Source organism: Taudactylus pleione, unplaced genomic scaffold (genome assembly GCF_031769625.1).
Source record: "Taudactylus pleione unplaced genomic scaffold, aTauple2 ptg000206l, whole genome shotgun sequence".
NCBI classification, from domain to species: domain Eukaryota; kingdom Metazoa; phylum Chordata; class Amphibia; order Anura; family Myobatrachidae; genus Taudactylus; species Taudactylus pleione.
Window position 1 is genome coordinate 9456022 of NW_028284608.1, and position 20202 is coordinate 9476223.

The window sequence follows — 20202 nt, forward strand, 5'->3', positions numbered from 1 at the left end:
AGCGTCTTAAAACCTCATCATCGGGCATTCCAAAAAGGGTGACACGTGTTCGAAATATCTGGGGCCTTGCATGCCTACGATGCCTACGCCTGGGACGAGTTTGAGGTTGGTCGTCTTCCGGGAGCAGGGCCAGAACAATTCGCCCCAGATCTACCTGAAATTCAAAGTTTACAATGTAAGGCTTTTGACCCACCCCAAAAGTAAGAAAAAACAACTTAGCTTTCTGATACCATCCATAGCTGCTTACATGCCGGGGTATTGTCATGATACGTATAAACTGTAAAAAAGGCAACAATGAGACTTCAAAAATTTAGAGGGTGTTTTTTTTGTTTAAAAATTGTTGCAAGCCAACACAGAAAATAGCGGAAAAACACATTTGGCCATCGATGAAAACTACATTGCACACCGTACGTCAAATAGGGTTCAAATGGACCCAAAAAATGGAAAAGGGAAAAGCAAAACTGGATTATATGATGAATAAGCCGTCAAAAATGCGGTAAATTATTCGCAAATGCAAGTCACTACACCAACAGTCAAAAATGCGGTGAATTATTCGCAAATGCAAGTCACTACACCAACAGTCAAAAATGCAGTAATTCATTCGCAAATGCAAGTCACTACACCAACAGTCAAAAATGCGGTAAATCATTCGCAAATGCAAGTCACTACACCAACAGTCAAAAATGCGGTAAATTATTCGCAAATGCAAGTCACTACACCAACAGTCAAAAATGCGGTAAATTATTCGCAAATGCAAGTCACTACACCAACAGTCAAAAATGCGGTGAATTATTCGCAAATGCAAGTCACTACACCGACAGTCAAAAATGCGGTGAATTATTCGCAAATGCAAGTCACTACACCGACAGTCAAAAATGCAGTAATTCATTCGCAAATGCAAGTCACTACACCAACAGTCAAAAATGCGGTGAATTATTCGCAAATGCAAGGCGCTACACCAACAGTCAAAAATGCCGTAATTCATTCGCAAATGCAAGACAAAAAATGGACTTACCCAAATCGAATATATAAGATGTCCTCAAAAAACTTCTTTGGGTCCGAAAACAAAAAAAAACTAAAAAAGATGAAATGAGTGGTAAACAAATTAACTAACCACAAAACAGAAGAATACACCAATTGGCCACAAATTTGAATGCACAAAACTTACCAAATCAGGAAAGGATGTTGAAAAAATGAAAAAAATGCGAACGGAAAAACCAAAGAAATGTAGCAAAAACAAACAAAAAAACAACTCTCCAAAATCCTCCAAACGCAACCAACCAACCAAATCCAAACCACTTAACCGACAACACTCCAACAACCCCACCTCGAATCCACACACACCAAGCCATAAATAGTGTTTATTTTCCCGCACAAATTAAGGATGAATCATAGGGACGCACAATCAATGATGCGGCCGCAAACTAACGACGCATGTATAAATACGTCACGAAATCACATAGAATTTCTGGATGATTTCATGCTGGAAGCAGAGACATGGCTTCAAACCAGGGAAACAATGGTCAAAATTGCGGCGGTAAGGCCTTCATGCATTTTGTGTCAATGAGTATTTTAAAACATAATATTGTGCAAGTTGTGAAGTGGCTAAATCTGCATATTTACCCAAATAGGTGAGGAGGATGACATGGAAGAGACTGCTGGCCCCAGTCAACCCGCCAAAGCTGCAAAAAAAAAAAGGCAGCCACATTTCACAAGCAAGGAGATGGAGGTTTTGATCCAGAAGTGCGTTGACATCCTGCCCCAGGCAGCCAGGAATATGAGCCAAAGCCAGAAGTGGAGAATGTGGGAGGAGGTCGCCGTTGCTGTCAATAGGGTGGGTGATTATGTCCGTCTAGCCCGGGATGTCAAACGGCGGTAAGTAAACACTTTCCCATCCTATAAACAAACCCCATTGTAAAAAAAAGGATAATGGTTCCAAATTCATTCCACAGATGGGCAGACTTCAAATATCGTCTAAAACAAAAACTTGCCGACAGGGCTAGGCATGCAAGGGGGACAGGTGGGGGTCCCACCCCTGTGTCATTGGAGTTGACAGACTTAGAAGAGATGGCACAGGGGTGTGTGCAGGCTGTGGAGGTGTTTGGCGTGTCCAACATGGATACGGACATGCCAGACTTTGCGGCTCCTCATGTTGGCCAAGGTAAGTCTTGTGATGTCACCAACTCAGAAATGCTATTGTGCCAATATGTAGATTCTAATGTGAGTCTTTTCTCCAATTTCCTAACAGAGACAGAGGCGGATGAGTCTGCTCCAGAGGGGAGCCTTGGCCGCAGAATTTCTGCTGACTCTGCAGGGGAGGAACCAGTACATCCGGCTGAGGACCCTGCAGAAGCCAGTCCAGGGCGTGCCCCCTCGCAGGCAGTGGGCCTCCTCACAGAACTCAATTTTAAATCGGATTGCCATACGGAGATTCTGCAGAGGATGGACGCCAGTCTGATACGGGTGGCTGAGGCCCTGGAGCAAAATGCTGCGGCCAACGTGACCATTGCTCAGGCCCTGGCGGAAAATACCAGGGCCAACATCCGCATCGCCGATGCCCTGGAGCAGCTCGTTCGCCAGCACATGGTGGAGCCGACCTCCCTTCCTGCCAAAAAAAACCAGATCCTCTACCTCTGGCACAACATCAGGCAATCCTCCAAATGTGCCTAGCCCTGTGCCTAGTCCAGAGGCCACAACATCTGCCTCTGGACAGGCCAGCCCGATGGCATCCCGGACCCGGTCTGGCGCCCACCCTCACCCAGCCAAACGGGCGAGAAAACGGTGACAGCAATGGCGACTTTTCCCACTTTCCTTCTGTGCTTGGCTCATATTCCTTTCTGGTCAAAACTTCCCTCTCCTTTCTTGTGAAATGTTTTTAAATTTTGTATTTACGCTTATGTTAGTAGTTATGTTTTTTTTTTTTTTTTGATCAAATATCTTGGCCACAAAAAAAGGCAATACAATATTATGCCAATTTGTTTGTGTGTAAACAATAAATTAAAAACAAAACACTGACATTGTATTGTGACATTATTGTACAAATGGGTTACATTTAATCCTGGCCTTAAACGCAAAAACTGACCCTCTTTTTTTAAAAAAAAGGCCTCTTTAAGGAACGTTTAAAAAAACACATAGCGATGCAAATTCCACAGTAAACCAAAAAAAAGGGCAGCTAATTAAAAGATGATGACATTATTGTTACAATAGGCCATAACCACCAAATTGTGGCCAAAATAAAAGCCCAAAAATGTACGCTAATTGATTATGTAATCATGACATTAGCAGCTCTGATTTCCACCTGCGTACGCTTTTGTGCTATCCCAATAAACTGCTTTCCAAACACATACCAAGCCGGATTTCAATCCAACACTAATTACTTTACTGACCAGCCACGATTAATCGCTGCACCATCGTGGAGTCCCGGGACGGAGGAGAAGGCCATCGCCAATGTGGTCGAGTAATCCTGACCCTAAGCTGTGCGAGCATTTTGAAGGGAAAGCGGATGTTTCAGTGACGTATGAGACGGTCCGAACACATTTGACGTTCGCATCTGCTAATGTATGTACGCCCCAAAAACGCCTCGCCACGCCTGCGTTTTTTCATCTCCACCCCCGTCAACACCCAAAAACGCCCTGTTCTGTCAATCACATTTGACATGTCACTTCCTGTACGCTATTTTAGGAACGAGAGAAAAAAAGCTTGCAATCTGCCGTACGCACATGCGCGGTGTAACACCGACGCATGCGCGGTTAGTCAACATCGGAACGCAACGAGCGTACTGTTGTTAACGTGCGGCTCTGAATGAGGGCCATTGTTTTTTCTTCCCAACGGACACAGATCTGAAGAGATGTAAATAACTACTGACAGGAAAAATAGGCAATTTGGAGGCCCTTACACAAAACTGCCTTTGCTTTACTTGAGCTGCCCCCCTTCCAGTGTGTACTCAGAAAGAGTTTTCAGCACAGCCGGGAACCTTGTCAGTAATCAGCCTGAGACTGCTTCCCCAAAATGTGGTAAAGATGAAGCCCATCAAAATGAACTACAAATTCTACGAGAAAGACCTATACCGTCAATTACATGCAAAAATTACAGAGGCACCTGTAATGGTGGATTCCAGCTGGGACAAATTAATATTGTGTGAAGAAGATGATGTATACATCACCCCAGATTATACCATCAACCAAGCCTATATCGTCATCAAATCCTGTGTTGTGTATAAATTACAGCTGCGCTCCCTATTAGATTGGGGATTCATTGTCCGCTTTAGTGGATGTGAGCTCCATTTTTGTCCATATCATCACCACACCCCCTACACATCTTCTGATCTGGGCTACAAGACGAGCAGCTGCACTCTGGAATACGGTTACATGGAGTTGCCCCTCTGACTCACTGAAATTTAGGTAGAGGGGCCATGGGTAGGGAGCAGGGACACTATAAACAGTGAACACAGTTTTAGCTGCTTTTTTCCATTTTTTTAAACCATATCCTCTATTTTCACTTTTGAAAATGTTTATGCATATCTCAGCAGAGGCGTTTGTGATGCCATAGCTAACGCGCACACACACACACACACACAGAAAAAAAATACATTGATTAACTAATTATTTTTTGGGTGGCACTTGGGAGGGAGAGCACCCGAACGAGGCAGCAGACAGCACCCCTGCGCAGCTACGTTGCTGATAAATGTGGCTAACAAGCACACACACACACAAAAAAAAGATTGATTGATTTTCTTTTTTTGGGGGGCACTTGGGTGGTAGAGCACCCTAACGAGGCTGCAGCTTCTTGATAAATGACACAGACAGCACCCCTGCGCAGCTACATTGCTGATAAATGTGGCTAACGCACACACACAATTTTTTTTTTCACACTGGGGGGAAGGGAAGCACCCCTGAACAAGCCAGCAGTCTCATAATAAATGACACAGGCAGCACAGCACCCCTGCACACCTACATTGCTGATAAGTGTGGCTAAGACACACACACAAAAATAGTTGGTTTTTTTTTTCACACTGGGGGTGAAGAACACCCCTGAAAGAGGCAGAAGCCCCTTGATAAATGACACAGGCAACACCCCTAGTGCAGCTACGTTGTGGATAAGTTCAGATTGTTAACACGCACACACACAGGGAAAAAAAACTTTTTTATTTTAAATTTTGGGGAGTAGAGGACCCCTGAATTAGGCAGCAGCCCTTTGATAAATTACACAGGCAGCACACCTGCGCACCTACGTTGCTGATAATAAGTGTGGCTAACGCACACACAGAAATAAAAAATATATTTTTATTTTTTTCACACTGGGGGTGAAGAGCACCTGGACAACACAGCAGAACAGCCAGCCAGCCAGCTCCTATGGACTACAGCCAGCCAACCCCTATGGACAGGACAACAACCAGCCAGCCCTATATGGATTATGGGCAACAGCCAACCAGCCCCTATGGACAACAGCCAGCCAGCCCCTATGGACAGGACAACCTCACAACAGCCAGTCATCCTCTATGGACATTAAGCAGACAGCCCCTGAGTGACAACACAACTGTAGCCAGCCCCTATACAGAGCTGCCAGCTTCCTCCCTCTTCACTCTCCACAGCTGGAATGAAAAATGGCGGCGATCGCGGGACCTTTTATACAATCCAAAACCCGTGAGAATCCGACAGTGGGATGATGACGTTCTGCCTCGTTTTGAGATCCGAGTCAGGCGGCAAAATTCGAGCCGGCTCGGATCTGACTCGGATCCCCTAAGTTTAGGTGGGTTCGGATCTCTGAGATCCGAACTCGCTCATCTTTAGTTAGGAGATAAAAGGGTCTATTTACTAAGCAGTGTTAGGAGACAGAGTGAAAAGTGATAAGAAAGTGATAAGGTGCCAGCCAATCAGCTCCCAACTGTCATCTCACAGGCTGTGTTTGAAAAATGACAGTTGGGAGCTGATTGGCTGGCACCTTATCACTTTCTTATCACTTTTCACTCTGTCTCCTAACACTGCTTAGTAAATAGACCCCAAAGTGAAATGTAATAAGGTACCAGCCAATCAGCTCCTTACTGCCATGTCACTGTGTTTGCAAAATGGCAGTTAGGAGCTGATTGGCTGGCACCTTATCACCGTTCACTTTATCTCCTAATACAGCTTAGTAAATAGACCCCATAGACCCCAAAGTACTCTGCTAGAGCTTCACACTTGTTTTAGACCCCCTCTATGTGCAAATATCGTTTTGACATATATTTTTTAGATTAACAAATTGCAGATCTAGTGGAATTTAAACTAAAACACATAGGTAAGATGCTGCCTTATTATGTAATTGTTTTAGTTCTGAACTGTTCTTCTTTAGAGGATTAAGGGCCTGATTCAGCTTGGATCGCAGTTGCAAAGACGCACGCAATCAGTTGATCGTTACGTTCTGTGCATGCATCGCAATGCGTGTGCGCGAACTAGCAATTGCAATCAGACCCAGGGCAGAGTCATTGACAGGAATTGCCATTTGTGGGTGGTGACGGGGGGATGGTCGGGTGAACGCAGGCGTGCCAGTGCGTTTCAATGCCATTGCAGGGGCGTGCAGAAATTAGCCACTGCGTGGCCATAAGCAGCAATAGCACTGATAGCGTGCGTGGATGTTAGCAATTTCTGAGTAAGGTCAGGGCTTGTGCAAGTGTGCATATGGGTCCATGGTTACTCGATGTTACTGATTGTTTCGCTATGTTCCCCTAGTATACGGATGTGAGTAAGGAGAAGTGGGCGTTCTTATGTTCGCAATGTGAATGCAAACATTTCAATAGCATCGCTGATATTAGCAACTCAGGCCCTAAATTCACTGTAGCGTATACAGGCTGCTCAGGGTCTTCAATGCCCCACCTTTGGGGGGCTGCAGACATTGAAGAAAACACATTGCATCATCATCGCTGTAACAGTTTTTCCAAGTTGCTGAACCACTGGACGTACAATCCCAGATGGCTAGCTGAAGTTACATAGGTCAGACATGACATGCTTTAACAATTTTTAATTTGAAAGAGAGGAATAAAATGACCGCAGAATCAGCAGCCAGTTCCCCGTGTAGCTGTGATATTATTATTTTTTTTACATTTTTATGACAAGTTTTACTTTCATGCAATTCCATCTCCTGCTAATAAACTTAAGTAAGAATATGGAAAAAAAACTTGGCAGTGGTGCAGAAATGAATTCTGTTTCCAACCGCACTGCGGAACTGAAGTGGCGCAGAGTTACAGGTGCTTATTTGACTGCAGTGAAAATATGTGGCACCTTTAGAGTTCCAGCTGGAAAAATTATTTGGTTTCAATCATTTTTGCAAAAATATCCTTGTTGGAAAGGATTTAGGGATTATGTCCTGCTGCTCATTGGAAAATGATAAAAAGAGTGTCTACAGCAGGCATATAAATAGGTAAAACACTTGTGAGAAAACTGTAATACACCCATGCTGTTAAATTTCATTGCTGTCAGTTTGACGACAGCGAGGCAGAATGTATTAAAGAACAACACATCCATGAAAGCAATCCTAATTTAGTTATCTTAAAACAATATATAGGCTCATCTACTTGTGGATGTATTTGCCTTAAAGGTCTTGAAAAGAATGCCCCACTGGCCCTAGTGCCATAGTGTAAGACAGGAGTCTTCAACCCCGTGGCCCGCGGCTCGCGGAGCTCTGTTGGGTGGCCTGCCAACCGGGGGCAGCTGTTCTCCGTGGCCAGCCAACAGGCTTCATTTGCCGGGCGCCCGCTGAGATTTTGTTACCAGCGGGCGCCCGGCTCCCTACCTGCATCGCAGCACCAGCCGGAGGCTGAAGCTCACTCCTAAGCTCCGGCTTCCAGTTCCCGCAGGTTGTGCAGTGCACTATGACAGAAGAGCGGCAGGGCGGACCGAGGGCAGCAGACATGGGAACGGGGCTTAAGGTAAGTAGTAGTATTTTTATTTAAGCGGCTTCACTACTGGGGGCACTACTACTAGGGGGCATTTCTATTAGGGGCGCTACTACTAGGGGGAATTTCTATTAGGGGAACTAGTAGTAGGGTCATTACTACTGGGGCCACCACTACTAGGGGACATTACTATTAGGGGCACTAATACTAGGGGGCATTACTATTAGGGGCACTACTACTAAGGGATCATTTCTATTAGGGGCACTAATACTGGGGCACCACTAATGGGGGCATTGCATAGGGGGCACTGCATAAGGGACACCACTCCTGGGGGCACTACATAAGGGGCACTACCACTACTCCCCTACTGAAACTCTCCCGGAGGAGAATATGTTAAACTTGTCGTGCGCGTCCCCACGATTCGCTGCATTCAATTCCAAAAGACGCGAAAATGCAACCCGATGAATGCAAAACAGGCGAAAAGTGCTGTCCGAAGAGGGGAAATCAGCCTGACACCCCCTAAAAGATGCACTAACTTTGGGGTTCGATGTACATGCCGCCGATTAGCCCTAATAAAGCTATTTGGGGTACTTAAGATGTGTCAATTTCTTCTAATTAGTGTCTTTGCACAAGTGGTGAAGAATAGCATTAGGAAATATTTTTGGGTGAAAATAAGTACTCCTGTCAAATTTAGGGTACTTGAAAATGGGTGCAAGCATGGTTTAAAGTCGCTAAAGTGTAGTTTAAAAAATCGTAAAAAACGCACCTGAAGCAAGCACCTACAATCAAAAACACACCACACCCATACTTCCAGATCCCCCAAAAGTTTATTTTAGGTTTTTCTTGACACAGTTATCCTTTGGGGGGGGGGTGTCCCAAGGGTGCTGAGTGGTTTGCCCACCTTTGCACCCCAAAATAGCAATTTTGCACGTCTTTTCTCCACCTTTTTTGCCTATTACATTGCATTGCGTTTTCGCGTACGCAAAAAGCGGGCGGAATTGAATACGGCGATACTTTTCCAACAGGCGAAAAGTCACAATCAACGATACTTTTTCGCGGATCTCAGCTTTTCGCTTCTAATTGAATACGGGCCTGTGTTTGAAAAATGGCAGTTAAGAGCTGATTGGTTGGTCTCTCCATTGTATTTCTCTCCGAGGTTTCATACATCTCCCCAGTAATATGTATCCCACTCTCAACAAATGTTATATACCAGCATACTCTCCCTGAATGTCTGGTGGATTCACAAATTTTTGGGGGAGTACCGCAGACCCCCAAAACAGTATGTCGCTGTCCCGACAACTTTTGGGCAGTGATGCAATTCTTGGCCACACCCCGTCTTTATGGGCCCACAAATTGTGGCATTATGGGTCCTATTGACAAGAAGCACCTGACCTTACACAGTGATCAGCTGCATCTCCCCTCCCGAAACCCTCCCGGAGGAGATTATGTTAAACTTGGCAGGTATGCTACAACCCAAGACCCAATTGTAATGTCCTGCACTTGCACAGAAATTGTTGCAGTGAAAGATGTACTTGCCCAAATGGAGCATATGTTCCATAACATGCCACAATAACTCCATCCACTCCCATACAAATGTATGTACATGTGGCAAGGTTAAACATATGATCAGAGTCACAAGCTCTTGATCATTGCAATAGTCTAAAAGTGTCCGGCCAGATGCCCTCTACGCTTATTCATTGCAGAAGAATATAGTACCAGAGAGCTCTGAGCATGTCCGGTATGTTTCTTGAACTCCACCATTATTTCACCTGTCCCTGGTTCTTCATTATTATTGCATTATTTAAGAAGTCGCCCCACTAACGTCCAGTGCTCTGTTATTGAGTAGTCCCTACATAATATCTTGCCCAGCAACAGCTGAGGCTTCTGTTTCCTGACATTGGCTTGTATTAACTATGTTGATCTCTGGCACCCAAGGCCATAACTTGTATTTTGGACATTGTATCTCCTGGATTCCTGACCTCTCATCTATCCCAGGTCTCCACATGTACCATAGCCACTGCAGGACACTGCTACAGTTTCAGCCAATGACCTGCTTCCACACTCCCCTGGGACAGGGTTTCCAGTGCAGCCTGTGGTACATTCTGCAGCACCTTCAGCCAGTGACCAGCTTCCACACTCCTCTGGGTCTAGGTTTGCAGTGCAGCCTGTGATGCATTCTGCAGCACCTTCAGCCAGTGACCAGGTTCCACACTCCTCTGGGTCTAGGTATGCAGTGCAGCCTGTGATGCATTCTGCAGCACCTTCAGCCAGTGACCTGGTTCCACACTCCTCTGGGTCTAGGTATGCAGTGCAGCCTGTGATGCATTCTGCAGCACCTTCAGCCAGTGACCAGCTTCCACTCTCCTCTGGGTCTAGGTTTGCAGTGCAGCCTATGATGCATTCTGCAGCACCTTCAGCCAATGATCAATTTCCACACTCCTGCATCATAACTATTGCAGCACCCTGTGGTACCTGGTCCTGTAACCAACTTCCACCATTGTGTGTTAGCCCACACTACAACTGCTCCTCAAGCCTGTGACTAGCCTTCACTGTTCCCTGTACCTAATCCTCTTCAGACTACCTCTTCTGACTGGCTACCAGTCACTAGGATCCATTATTGTATAGACAATAAAATGCCTGTGCCATTTGTGTTGCAACAAAACATATGGTGCCCAATTTATAACTTCATCACGTCTACCTCACAGCGGCTATCCAATACCTCTGTGGCTGAGCTGTATTTACTTACTGTTACTGAGCATGTACTGAAGGCTGCACTGCTGCATGGTGTAGCCAACCTCTTATTTTTCCCCTATCTTTATATAAAGCAGACCTTGATGAGGGTACTAGCCGAGTAGGAAACAACATGCAACCAGCATACACAGTGACCCTGGATCTGGAACACTCATTCATACCCATCAGCCATTTCATCGACCAGATTGCACTGAGCAACGTACATGTTAGCATTTCTTTATTAGGACACTTACTCATTGGCATTCTTCCATTGCATCTAATTTGCAATTTTAACACAATGCCTTGCACGCAATAAAGCCTGTTCATGTCTACAGTAGGTGCCCATGCCCATTTGCGCTTATACCTGTGTCAGTGTGCATTTGTGTTGCGGCATTGATTGCTGAACGCTGCTTGTTACATTTCAGTACTATGAAATCCTCTCACTGCATCACTGCATTTCAAACAGCCATTGATCTATAAAAGAGCATAATGAGCAGATACCCAGCAAGGGTTCTTTACCATTAATTTCATTGTGTTTTTTTGCCTTAAATGTAGAAACCTCATTGAAATAAATGGACCATGCGCATGAATTGTTTTTCTGAGCTCTCAGAAGAGTCCTGGACAAATGATCCTTCTCTAATTCTCTGAATTTTTTTGTTATATTTTTACTTACTATTGGAGTTTCCATAATATATTCCTACCAATTCGGCCGGGAGCCTCCAGAAAATCGGGTGCCACACCCGGACCCCAGAAAGGCAGACAAGCTTCCCGGTGCTTCACAATGCCGGTATTCTCGGTATTGTATAGCGGGGGTGGGGCCAAAATGAGTGGATCATGTGGCCACGGCCCCTGTTCCGCCCACAAATCCTGTGTAATCTGTCCGACCACGTCTCCCTGCTATGCCGATCTGGATGCTCCCTCCGGGAAGGGGAAGCCAGAATGTCAGCAACCTGTTTCAATAGCCTATTTATTTCCCTGCCACTAGCATTCTTAAATGCAGGCTAACGCTCCTATTGCAAAACAGCTGCATGCATACTGCAATGCAGGATTTTGCAAGGTGGGTTTCCAAATGGTTGATATCAGCTGGGGGCGGGGATTTAGATCGTGTGACACAGCCAGCTGCGGAGCTGGGCTGAGCAAATGTATTCCAGGCTGGCAACACAGATATAATTAGTTGCAGACCCTGCTAACTGCAGAACTGAGCAAGCAGTCCCTTACCTGCTGTCCGTAGCTGACGACTGCGTCGCTGTCACTCAAAGGCCCATGGGAGCTTGGAGGAGTTGAAGTGCTGCAGCAGCTCCCCTGGACTGGGCCTTCTCTCTGTCTGTGAGGGTTTGTGCATAAGCTGTAAACGGTAAACACTATTGTTCCATACTTGGCCTCCTGCATTTTGCTGTGGATACTGATATATCCATCGAACAAGAGGATAACTACAGATGAGCATCCGCCACATAGCAACCACCATAGGACAGTGGTTGGAGGTTCTGTGGAAATTTAGGCCTGAATAACCTCCGAAACTGCAGGCAGCAAGCATGTGCCAGGTCATATGTATGATGGGCATTGTGTTTGACACAAGTTTCATGGCTGGAGGCTTAGGCAAGGGGGTGATACAAGTTTGTGATTGACTCATGTGTGCAATATATATCTAAATTTGAGCACCTCTACAATATATCATCGGTGATTCAGGGTATCTTTGTGCTGTGCCATGTTTGACAAGTAATAGGGGACTCTCTCACCTGATAAAACAAAATGGTATTTCATTAAGTAATGGGCATACCTGTATAACTAGTATTGGAGAAACTACTGTATCAGTCTACTTCTGCCTGCACTAACTATCCCCCATGTGGACAGAGGGCCTGATTCAGACCCGCTCGTGAGCGCTCGCAAGCGGGTCAATGTTGGCCCAGTGCACATGCGCGCGACGGAGGCAGCTCCGCCGTGCGCATGCGCGAGACCCGGATAGCGACGGGCAAGCCGTCGCTCCAGGTCTCGCTACAAAGGGGGCGTGCTGTCGATGTTGAGTGACAGCACGCCCCCTTTGGAGGGCGTGCCGGGTGGCATGGTTGCCCAGACAGAAGCATTCCCATGGGAACGCCTACCGTCAAGGGCCGGCCCTACTGACATCACAAGTGATGTCAGTGGGTGAACTTCTTGCTCTGTAAGCGCAAGAAGTCCACTGGGACTTGCGGCAATGAGACCCTACCACAAGGGTCTTGTCGCAAGTCAGATGGTCGCGATGGTCTTGACCATCGCGACCATCATCCTGGCCGCTCGCACTAGGAGGCCGCTCTAAAAATACAATAGGCAGGCACTGATTCAGAGCGAGTGCTCTGAAAGAGCGTCCGGCTCTGAATCAGGCCCAGACTGCAAAATAGTTGGACCTCTTGGACAGAGACATTTTTAATGAGCAAGTGACAGGCACTTCATTGTGCCATTCACCAAAGCATATATATTCTCTATGTATAGTATGTGTCTATCTGTCTATTTATCTATCTATATTAAATTATTTATATTTCATTTTTGTTATGTAACAGCCTAGCCAACATTATTATTTAAAAGGATGAAAGGTTTATGTAGCTGGGAATATCTATGATCATGTGTTCTCGGACAGAAAGCAGTACAAGGCTCACACAGCCAGGAGGACACATAACACCACGCCTGAGCAGCAGGATTCCCAACTTAGATCAACATCAGGATTTTATATTATCTCTCTTTCCAACTGGCCAGAACATGTGTTGTATTGTACTTGCCGGCGTAGCTGCGTATATTTTCATTTCAATACATTTTCCACACACTACTATGTCTAGTCCGTTCGTTTCTTTCATCATGAGCTGACAATGGCTGAGCGATTAATTAGATGGGGAGGAGATCCTGACAATGTGTATGTATATTAATATGGATAGTTACAGTATGCCTCCATTTCAATATGCAGGGATACCTTGTCTCTGACTGGAGTTTCTACGCTATTTATAGAATGTGCGCACATCGGTTACTGTATGGGTGGAGATGCTCGAAAATCTGGAAACAGTCTTCAACTGATTCAAAGTACGGTAGCTGTTTGCAGTTAGCGCTGTCTGTCTCATTGAAGGTTGAACATTTTTGTTAAAGATTTGCAAGTAACATTAATGTTTTTTCAAATATTTATTTTTTAAACCTAAATAATATTTTAAATAGCATAAAAGTTGTGTTTTTATTTGCAATAAGGACATTACTGTCATTGTAAATAAGGGTATATCGTTTCGTCATTACATACAGTAGACATGAAAGTAAGCTTGGTAGGAATTTACAAAGTGGTTTTTTTCGGGACTGTTGCATGATACGCTGTTGAAATATACGGTACCTTACGATTCATCGTTACCCAGTCTACTTTCATGTCCTTAAGCTACAGAATGTTTACTTTGATGTTCAATTTGTGTGAGCTGCAGTAGCACTGTTTTAAGGCATTTAACTAGCTGCCATCTACATTGTTTGCACAAAACACTTTATCACCTTAGTACATATGAACATTACTGTGTTCGTGGTTCTATGTTCACCAGTCAAAATTAGAGACTATAAAATTTGTATGAAGTTAAATTTACAAACGCACTTGAACATCTGTGAACCTGCTTAAACCTGATCATATTGGCTTGAACATTACTGGACCTATTTCACTTTCTTGTATTTGGCTTTATTTATTTATTTATAATCGATCTAATACTTGGGAAATTCCAAACAATAATTTTTTTTAATTTTTGTACTGATTTGTCAAACCTTTTTTCGAAAATCCATATGCTGTCTTTATATGATGGACATGTCAAGCAACTTTTTTTGCATTATCAAGCTATTGCTGTATGCGGCAGGGTCGGCTCCAGGGGGAGACGTGCCATGTGCAGAACATGACTTAGGCAACCGTTACCTGCGCACGTCCGAAAAGGGGGCGTGCCCTAATTATCATAGGCCACGCTCTCTAAATTAAGTTATTTGTGGGCGTGCCCGTATGGCACACCTCCAGTTAACATCAGGCTGGGGGCAAGCCCAGCACTACGTCAGTAGCTGGGCTGTCCCCAGCCCTCTTCTTGCACTGAATGGACGCTGTGCACATGTGAGCGGTATCCATTCCTCCTCTCCAGGGCCGGCATCGCTGCACAGCTGTGGTGGTGAAGGTGCCCAACCTCCCGACCGCCTGTGGGACACTTCGCCCAGTGGGCGGAACAGCGGGGCATTAAAGACGGGAAAAAACTGGAAGTTCCGAAACAAGGTCACCAAGGCATCTCAACAGGTTTTAGAGATATCCATGGCTGAGCGCAGGTGGTTTAATCAATTGACTGAGATACTAATTAAGTCACCTGTGCTCAACCACGGATATCTCTAAACCTGAATTGTTGGGGTGCATTGAGGACTGTGCTTGGTAACCTCTGCACTAAACGATATATCATATGATATATAGTGGCGGCTCCAGAGGAGGAGCTGCAGCACAGACCAAAATTCAAATAGGAGAGCCACACCAACTGCCACCCCAAACACTGCCAAACATCGCTGGTCAGTATTCACTGGCAGTTGGTGTGGCTCCCTTATTTGAATTTTGGACTACGCTGCAGCTCCAACTTTGGAGCCACCACTGATGATATATGATATATCATTCTTGACCGGATCGGAACAATATACACATCGTATAGTTTGTACGCCTGATCCATCATTCATTGTCCCATCTGTTGCTCTGCACAGCAGATGGGATGATGCAATGAATGACGCAGTGCTGTTACATGCAGCATGTAATGACACATCGCACCATAGTATAGTGTGTACCCGGCTTTACTGTATAATGAAACTTGTACCTTTGGAAACTTGCAGACTACAGGACTGTTTCTGACTGGAGCAAATTAAATTTAAAAAAAATAACTTTGCACCTTGCAAATATCATGTTGCACTGCAGGTGGGGGAGATGTGCAGAGAGATTTAGATTTAATTTGCAGTGTAAAAATAAAGCTGTCCAGTATTTTTGGGCTACATGCTAAAGCAGCCAGTATTTATTCCTTGCCTGGAAAAATAATAAATGTATTTGCACCCCTCATATTGCAAATGGTTTGTCCCAGGGCTGCCATCAGAAATTGTGGGGCCTTTTATTTTTAAAACATCCACCTCACTCCCAAAAGCCAGCCACCCCCGCCGCATGCCTTTTTTGTTTTTTTATTAACTCCCTCTCCCCCCTCGGTTGTTGTGCACCACTTACCTTATTGAAGGATCCGGCTTCTTCCTCCTCGGTCCACTGCAGCTCACTCCTCTTGATCCGCGGCTCCTCTGATGTCGACCTCGCCCCTCAGTGGTGCGCCGTGACATCATGACGTCACGCACACGCTGACTCCAAAACAAGCTTTATTGAAAGCTTGTTTTGGAGTCTGTCGCACGGTAAGCTGGTGGAGGAACGGCCCGAGCGGCCGGTAGCCTCCTCCAGCTCCATCATTAAGTAACGGGGACCGGGACGGCGGGCGGCAGCAGCAGCAGCGGCGGGCAGGTCCCCTTTCCTTTCTTCAATGGGGTAGGCTGCAGGCTCTGCAAAGGTTAGGTGGTACCGACCGGGCCCCCTCCCGTTCAGCCAGAGGCCGGGCCTGGGACTCCAGTCCCGACAGTCCCCCCTTGATGGCGGCCCTGGTTTGTCCAGGTACAGTACAGTTACTTGCTTTTGTTGCCTTGTAGGACCAGCGCTAGGCTTCCATGCGCCCAGCGCCATCTGTGTGCTGCATATCCGCGATCCTTCCCTACACCTGACTGCTTACCTAATATAGCCAGTGGGAGGGTGGAGGGCGGGATTTTCATCTGCAGCCAGCCGATGGCGAGCTCAGGCAGGGAGCAGGGATACGCTCCGGGTGATGGCCCTGCTAGCCCGCGCCTAGAGTCGCCACTGTTGCTTTGCTCCCAACAGGCTCAGCCCATACATACATATGCAAGTGTATTTGCTAAATACTTAGGATAATGTATTGGCTTTGCATGGTCTCCCTATTATCCCTTACTCAAGAAAAAGAGAGCACCCATATGTTCCAGTTTCTATAAGCAAATGGATGGCAAGTCATTGGGGATATAATACTTTGATGTTTCTGGTGAAAAGGGGTTTGATGGGCCCAGGTCTTCCTTGTGAATGCCTTGTTTAGAGGGAAATTCCCAGTTTAGAGGTTTTTGTCACTACTGTTAGGATGTACAGATTGCTTCTCAAGAATTTTGCAAGTCCTTGAGTTTATGCACTCCTGTAACATCTATTGCCCCATACAGACACATTTGACTGCACTGAATGGACAGTCAGGGGCACAGAGAGAGGACTGGGGGTTGATACTGATTGACTCGGTCTTGGCTTGTCTGGGCTCGGGCATCGAGGAGGAGAAATGCCCCTCCACGGTGCTATTTATAGCATTATTTTTCCCAAGCCGGTGTGGACACTTCCATGTTTTTGGCCACACCCCCTCTAACGCCCAGGACCACAATAGATGTCAGTGGACCTAGAGAAAGTCACTGGGGCAGATGTATGAAGCTCTGGGGAGTGATAAAGTGCATAAACAACAAACCAATCAGCTCCCAACTTTCATTTTTCAAACATAGCCTATAACATGACAGTTAGGAGCTGGTTGGTTGGTCATTCATCACTCTGCACTTTATCACTTCCCAGAGCTTCATACATCTGCCCCACTGTGGCACTGGGTCTTACACTATCACTCTGTAGCCTATCTGTATGGAAAAAGTGTACTATCTTATGTCATTTCTAGTAATTCTCCATGTTACAAAGTGTTTACCTGTCCTGGTCACAGCTACATTTATCCTACAATCCTCCCAGTGTGTTTCATGCTTGAACAGTGATACATATTCTGCAACAGACTGAAGATGAATGCACTGCTGCCTCTGTGCTTTCTCTTGGATTTGGGCCATCAAGTCTATCCACCCCCTGCTCTTTAGATTCAGAGGTGCTCTTAGTTATGTGTTCATATAGTGACTGCAGCCTTTCTGAACATCCTTTCAATAATATCAGCCAGTGACATCCACTCATACGACAACTTTAATCATCCACATAGCATTGTACGATGGGGGCGGGTACGGGATCCCAACGGTCAGGATGCCGACTATCAGTACACCAACTGTGACACCCCGACAGTCAGATTCCTGACAGATGTCTCTAAGTAATATAACCATATTACCCTAACCCACCCCTCCCGCAGCCTAACCCTAACCCTCACGTCCCACAGCCTAACCCATTCTTCCCGCAGCATAACCTAACCCTCCCGTCCTAAAGCCTAACCCTCCTGTCCCACAGTGTAACCCTAACCCTCCCCTCCCCCTAACCCTAATACTTACCACCGCAATCTGTCAGGATTCTGACAGTGAGGATGCTGCTGTCAGGATTGTAACTGTCGGGATGCTGACTATATCCCGTAAGTTGGGTCCCCGGGCCTAAAGTGAGAGCCAGGGATTACAGGTCCAATGGCTGTCAATACTACACAAGTACGTAATAGTTTTATTTATTTAAAACCGAAGTACACAATTATCCCATAGCTAGCACTGGGCTGCTTTTCAAAGAGCATGACCGTGTTCTAAGCGTTCCGAGAGTTTACTGCTGCGCTCAGTTCTTCCCACAGCCTGACCAATATACACTAACACTAGTGAGTCCGTCATTCTGTTTGTTTTTATTCTGAAAAATAACAACAAAAATTAATGTCCCCGGTTGAGAGAGTATTTTATAAGTATTCAAAATGTCATTCACAAGTACAGCCAGACAGGGGTTTTAAATATATTCTTTGTACAAATAAAACATTCTGTCACTTGTCTAAACGGGTTTTGGTTACCTAAAAATTTATTATTTCTACATGTAAATAAAAGTTATGAAAAACCTGATATGTGTATGGAGTTGAATATAAAAGTGGTGACATTTTTCCTACTGTATGTTTTTGTTCATTTTTGTTTAAATCACAGACATGGAACAGAGGCTATATGCATTGCTCGGGTTGTCTGTCATGAATTACATAAATAAACTGTGAATGATGGGCACTACTCAGAGTTACTTGCTGATCTGAGAGCTCTGGTTTTCCTTTACTAACAGTATGCATGCTGGAGAGTAAGTAGCACTTTCTGGTCCCAGTGATTTACGAATTGACAGATGATTAGTACTTTCTACATTTTACATCTAATACTGCTTCCCTATCTGTGTGTATGTATGTGTGTGTGTGTGTGTGTGTGTGTATATATATATATATATATATATTAGGGGTGTGCACCGGCCACTTTTCGTGTTTTGGTTTTGGATCTTGATCTTTCTTCGTGTTTTGGATCTGGATTGGTTTTGCCAAAACCACCCTTCCGTGTTTTGGGTTCTGGGTTTTGTGTTTTGGATCTGTATTTTTTTTTAAAAAAGCATAAAAACAGCTAAAATCACAGAATTTGTTGGTTTCTCTGCTCCTATGCTATTATTAACCTCAATAACCTTAATTTCCACTCATTTCCAGTCTATTCTGAACACCTCACACCTCACAATAGTGTTTTTATGTCCAAAAGGTTGCACCGAGGTAGCTGGATGACTATGCTAAGCGACACGAGTGGGCGGCACAAACACGTGACCCATCTAGGAGTGACACTGCAGTGGCAGACAGGATGGCAGTTAGAAAAACTAGGCCCCAAACTGTACATAATGCAAAGAAAAAAAAGAAGTGCAAGATGGAATTGTCCTTGGGCCCTCCCACCCACCCTTATGTTGTATAAACAGGACATGCACACTTTAACAAATCAATCATTTCAGCGCCAGGGTCTGCCACACAACTGTGGCTGAAATGATTGGTTCGTTTGGGCCCCCACAAAACAAGCTGGCAATTAATGTGTCCCTGCACAAACTGGCTCTACGGAGGCAAGATGTCATCCTCATCCTCCTCATCCACCGATTCCTCACCCTCTTCAGTGTGTACATCCTCATCCTCACAAAGTATTAACTCGTCCCCACTTGAATCCACCACCACAGGTCCCTCTGTACCTTCTGGAGGCTGGTCTCCCTGGAAGAGCTGATAATTCATTTTGATGAACATCATCTTCTCCACATTCTGTGGAAGCAACCTCCTACGCCTTTCGCTGACAAGGTTCCCGGCTGCACTAAACACTCTTTCGGAGTACACACTGGAGGGGGGGCAACTCAGGTAAACTAGAGCCAGCTTGTACAGGGGCCTCCAAATTGCCTCTTTTTCCTGCCAGTACAGGTATGGACTGTCTGACATGCCTACTTGGATGCTGTCACCGATGTAATCCTCCACCATTCTGTCAATGGTGACAGTATCATATGCAGTGACAGTAGACATGTCAGAAATTGTTGCCAGGTCCTTCAGTCCGGACCAGATGTCCAAACTTGGTCCTGCCTGCCCTGCATCACCGCCAGCGGGTTGCTTAGGATACCTAAGTTTTTTCCTGGCAGCCCCAGTTGCGGGAGAAAATGAAGAAGGAGCCGTTGACGTGTCACGTTCCGCTTCAGCTGACAGTGTGTTCACCAGCAGGTCTTTGCACCTCTGCAGGCTTGTGTCGGCCGGAAAGAGAGACACCACATAGGCTTTAAACCTAGGATCAAGCACGGTGGCCAAAATGTAGTGGTCTGATTTCAACAGATTGACCAC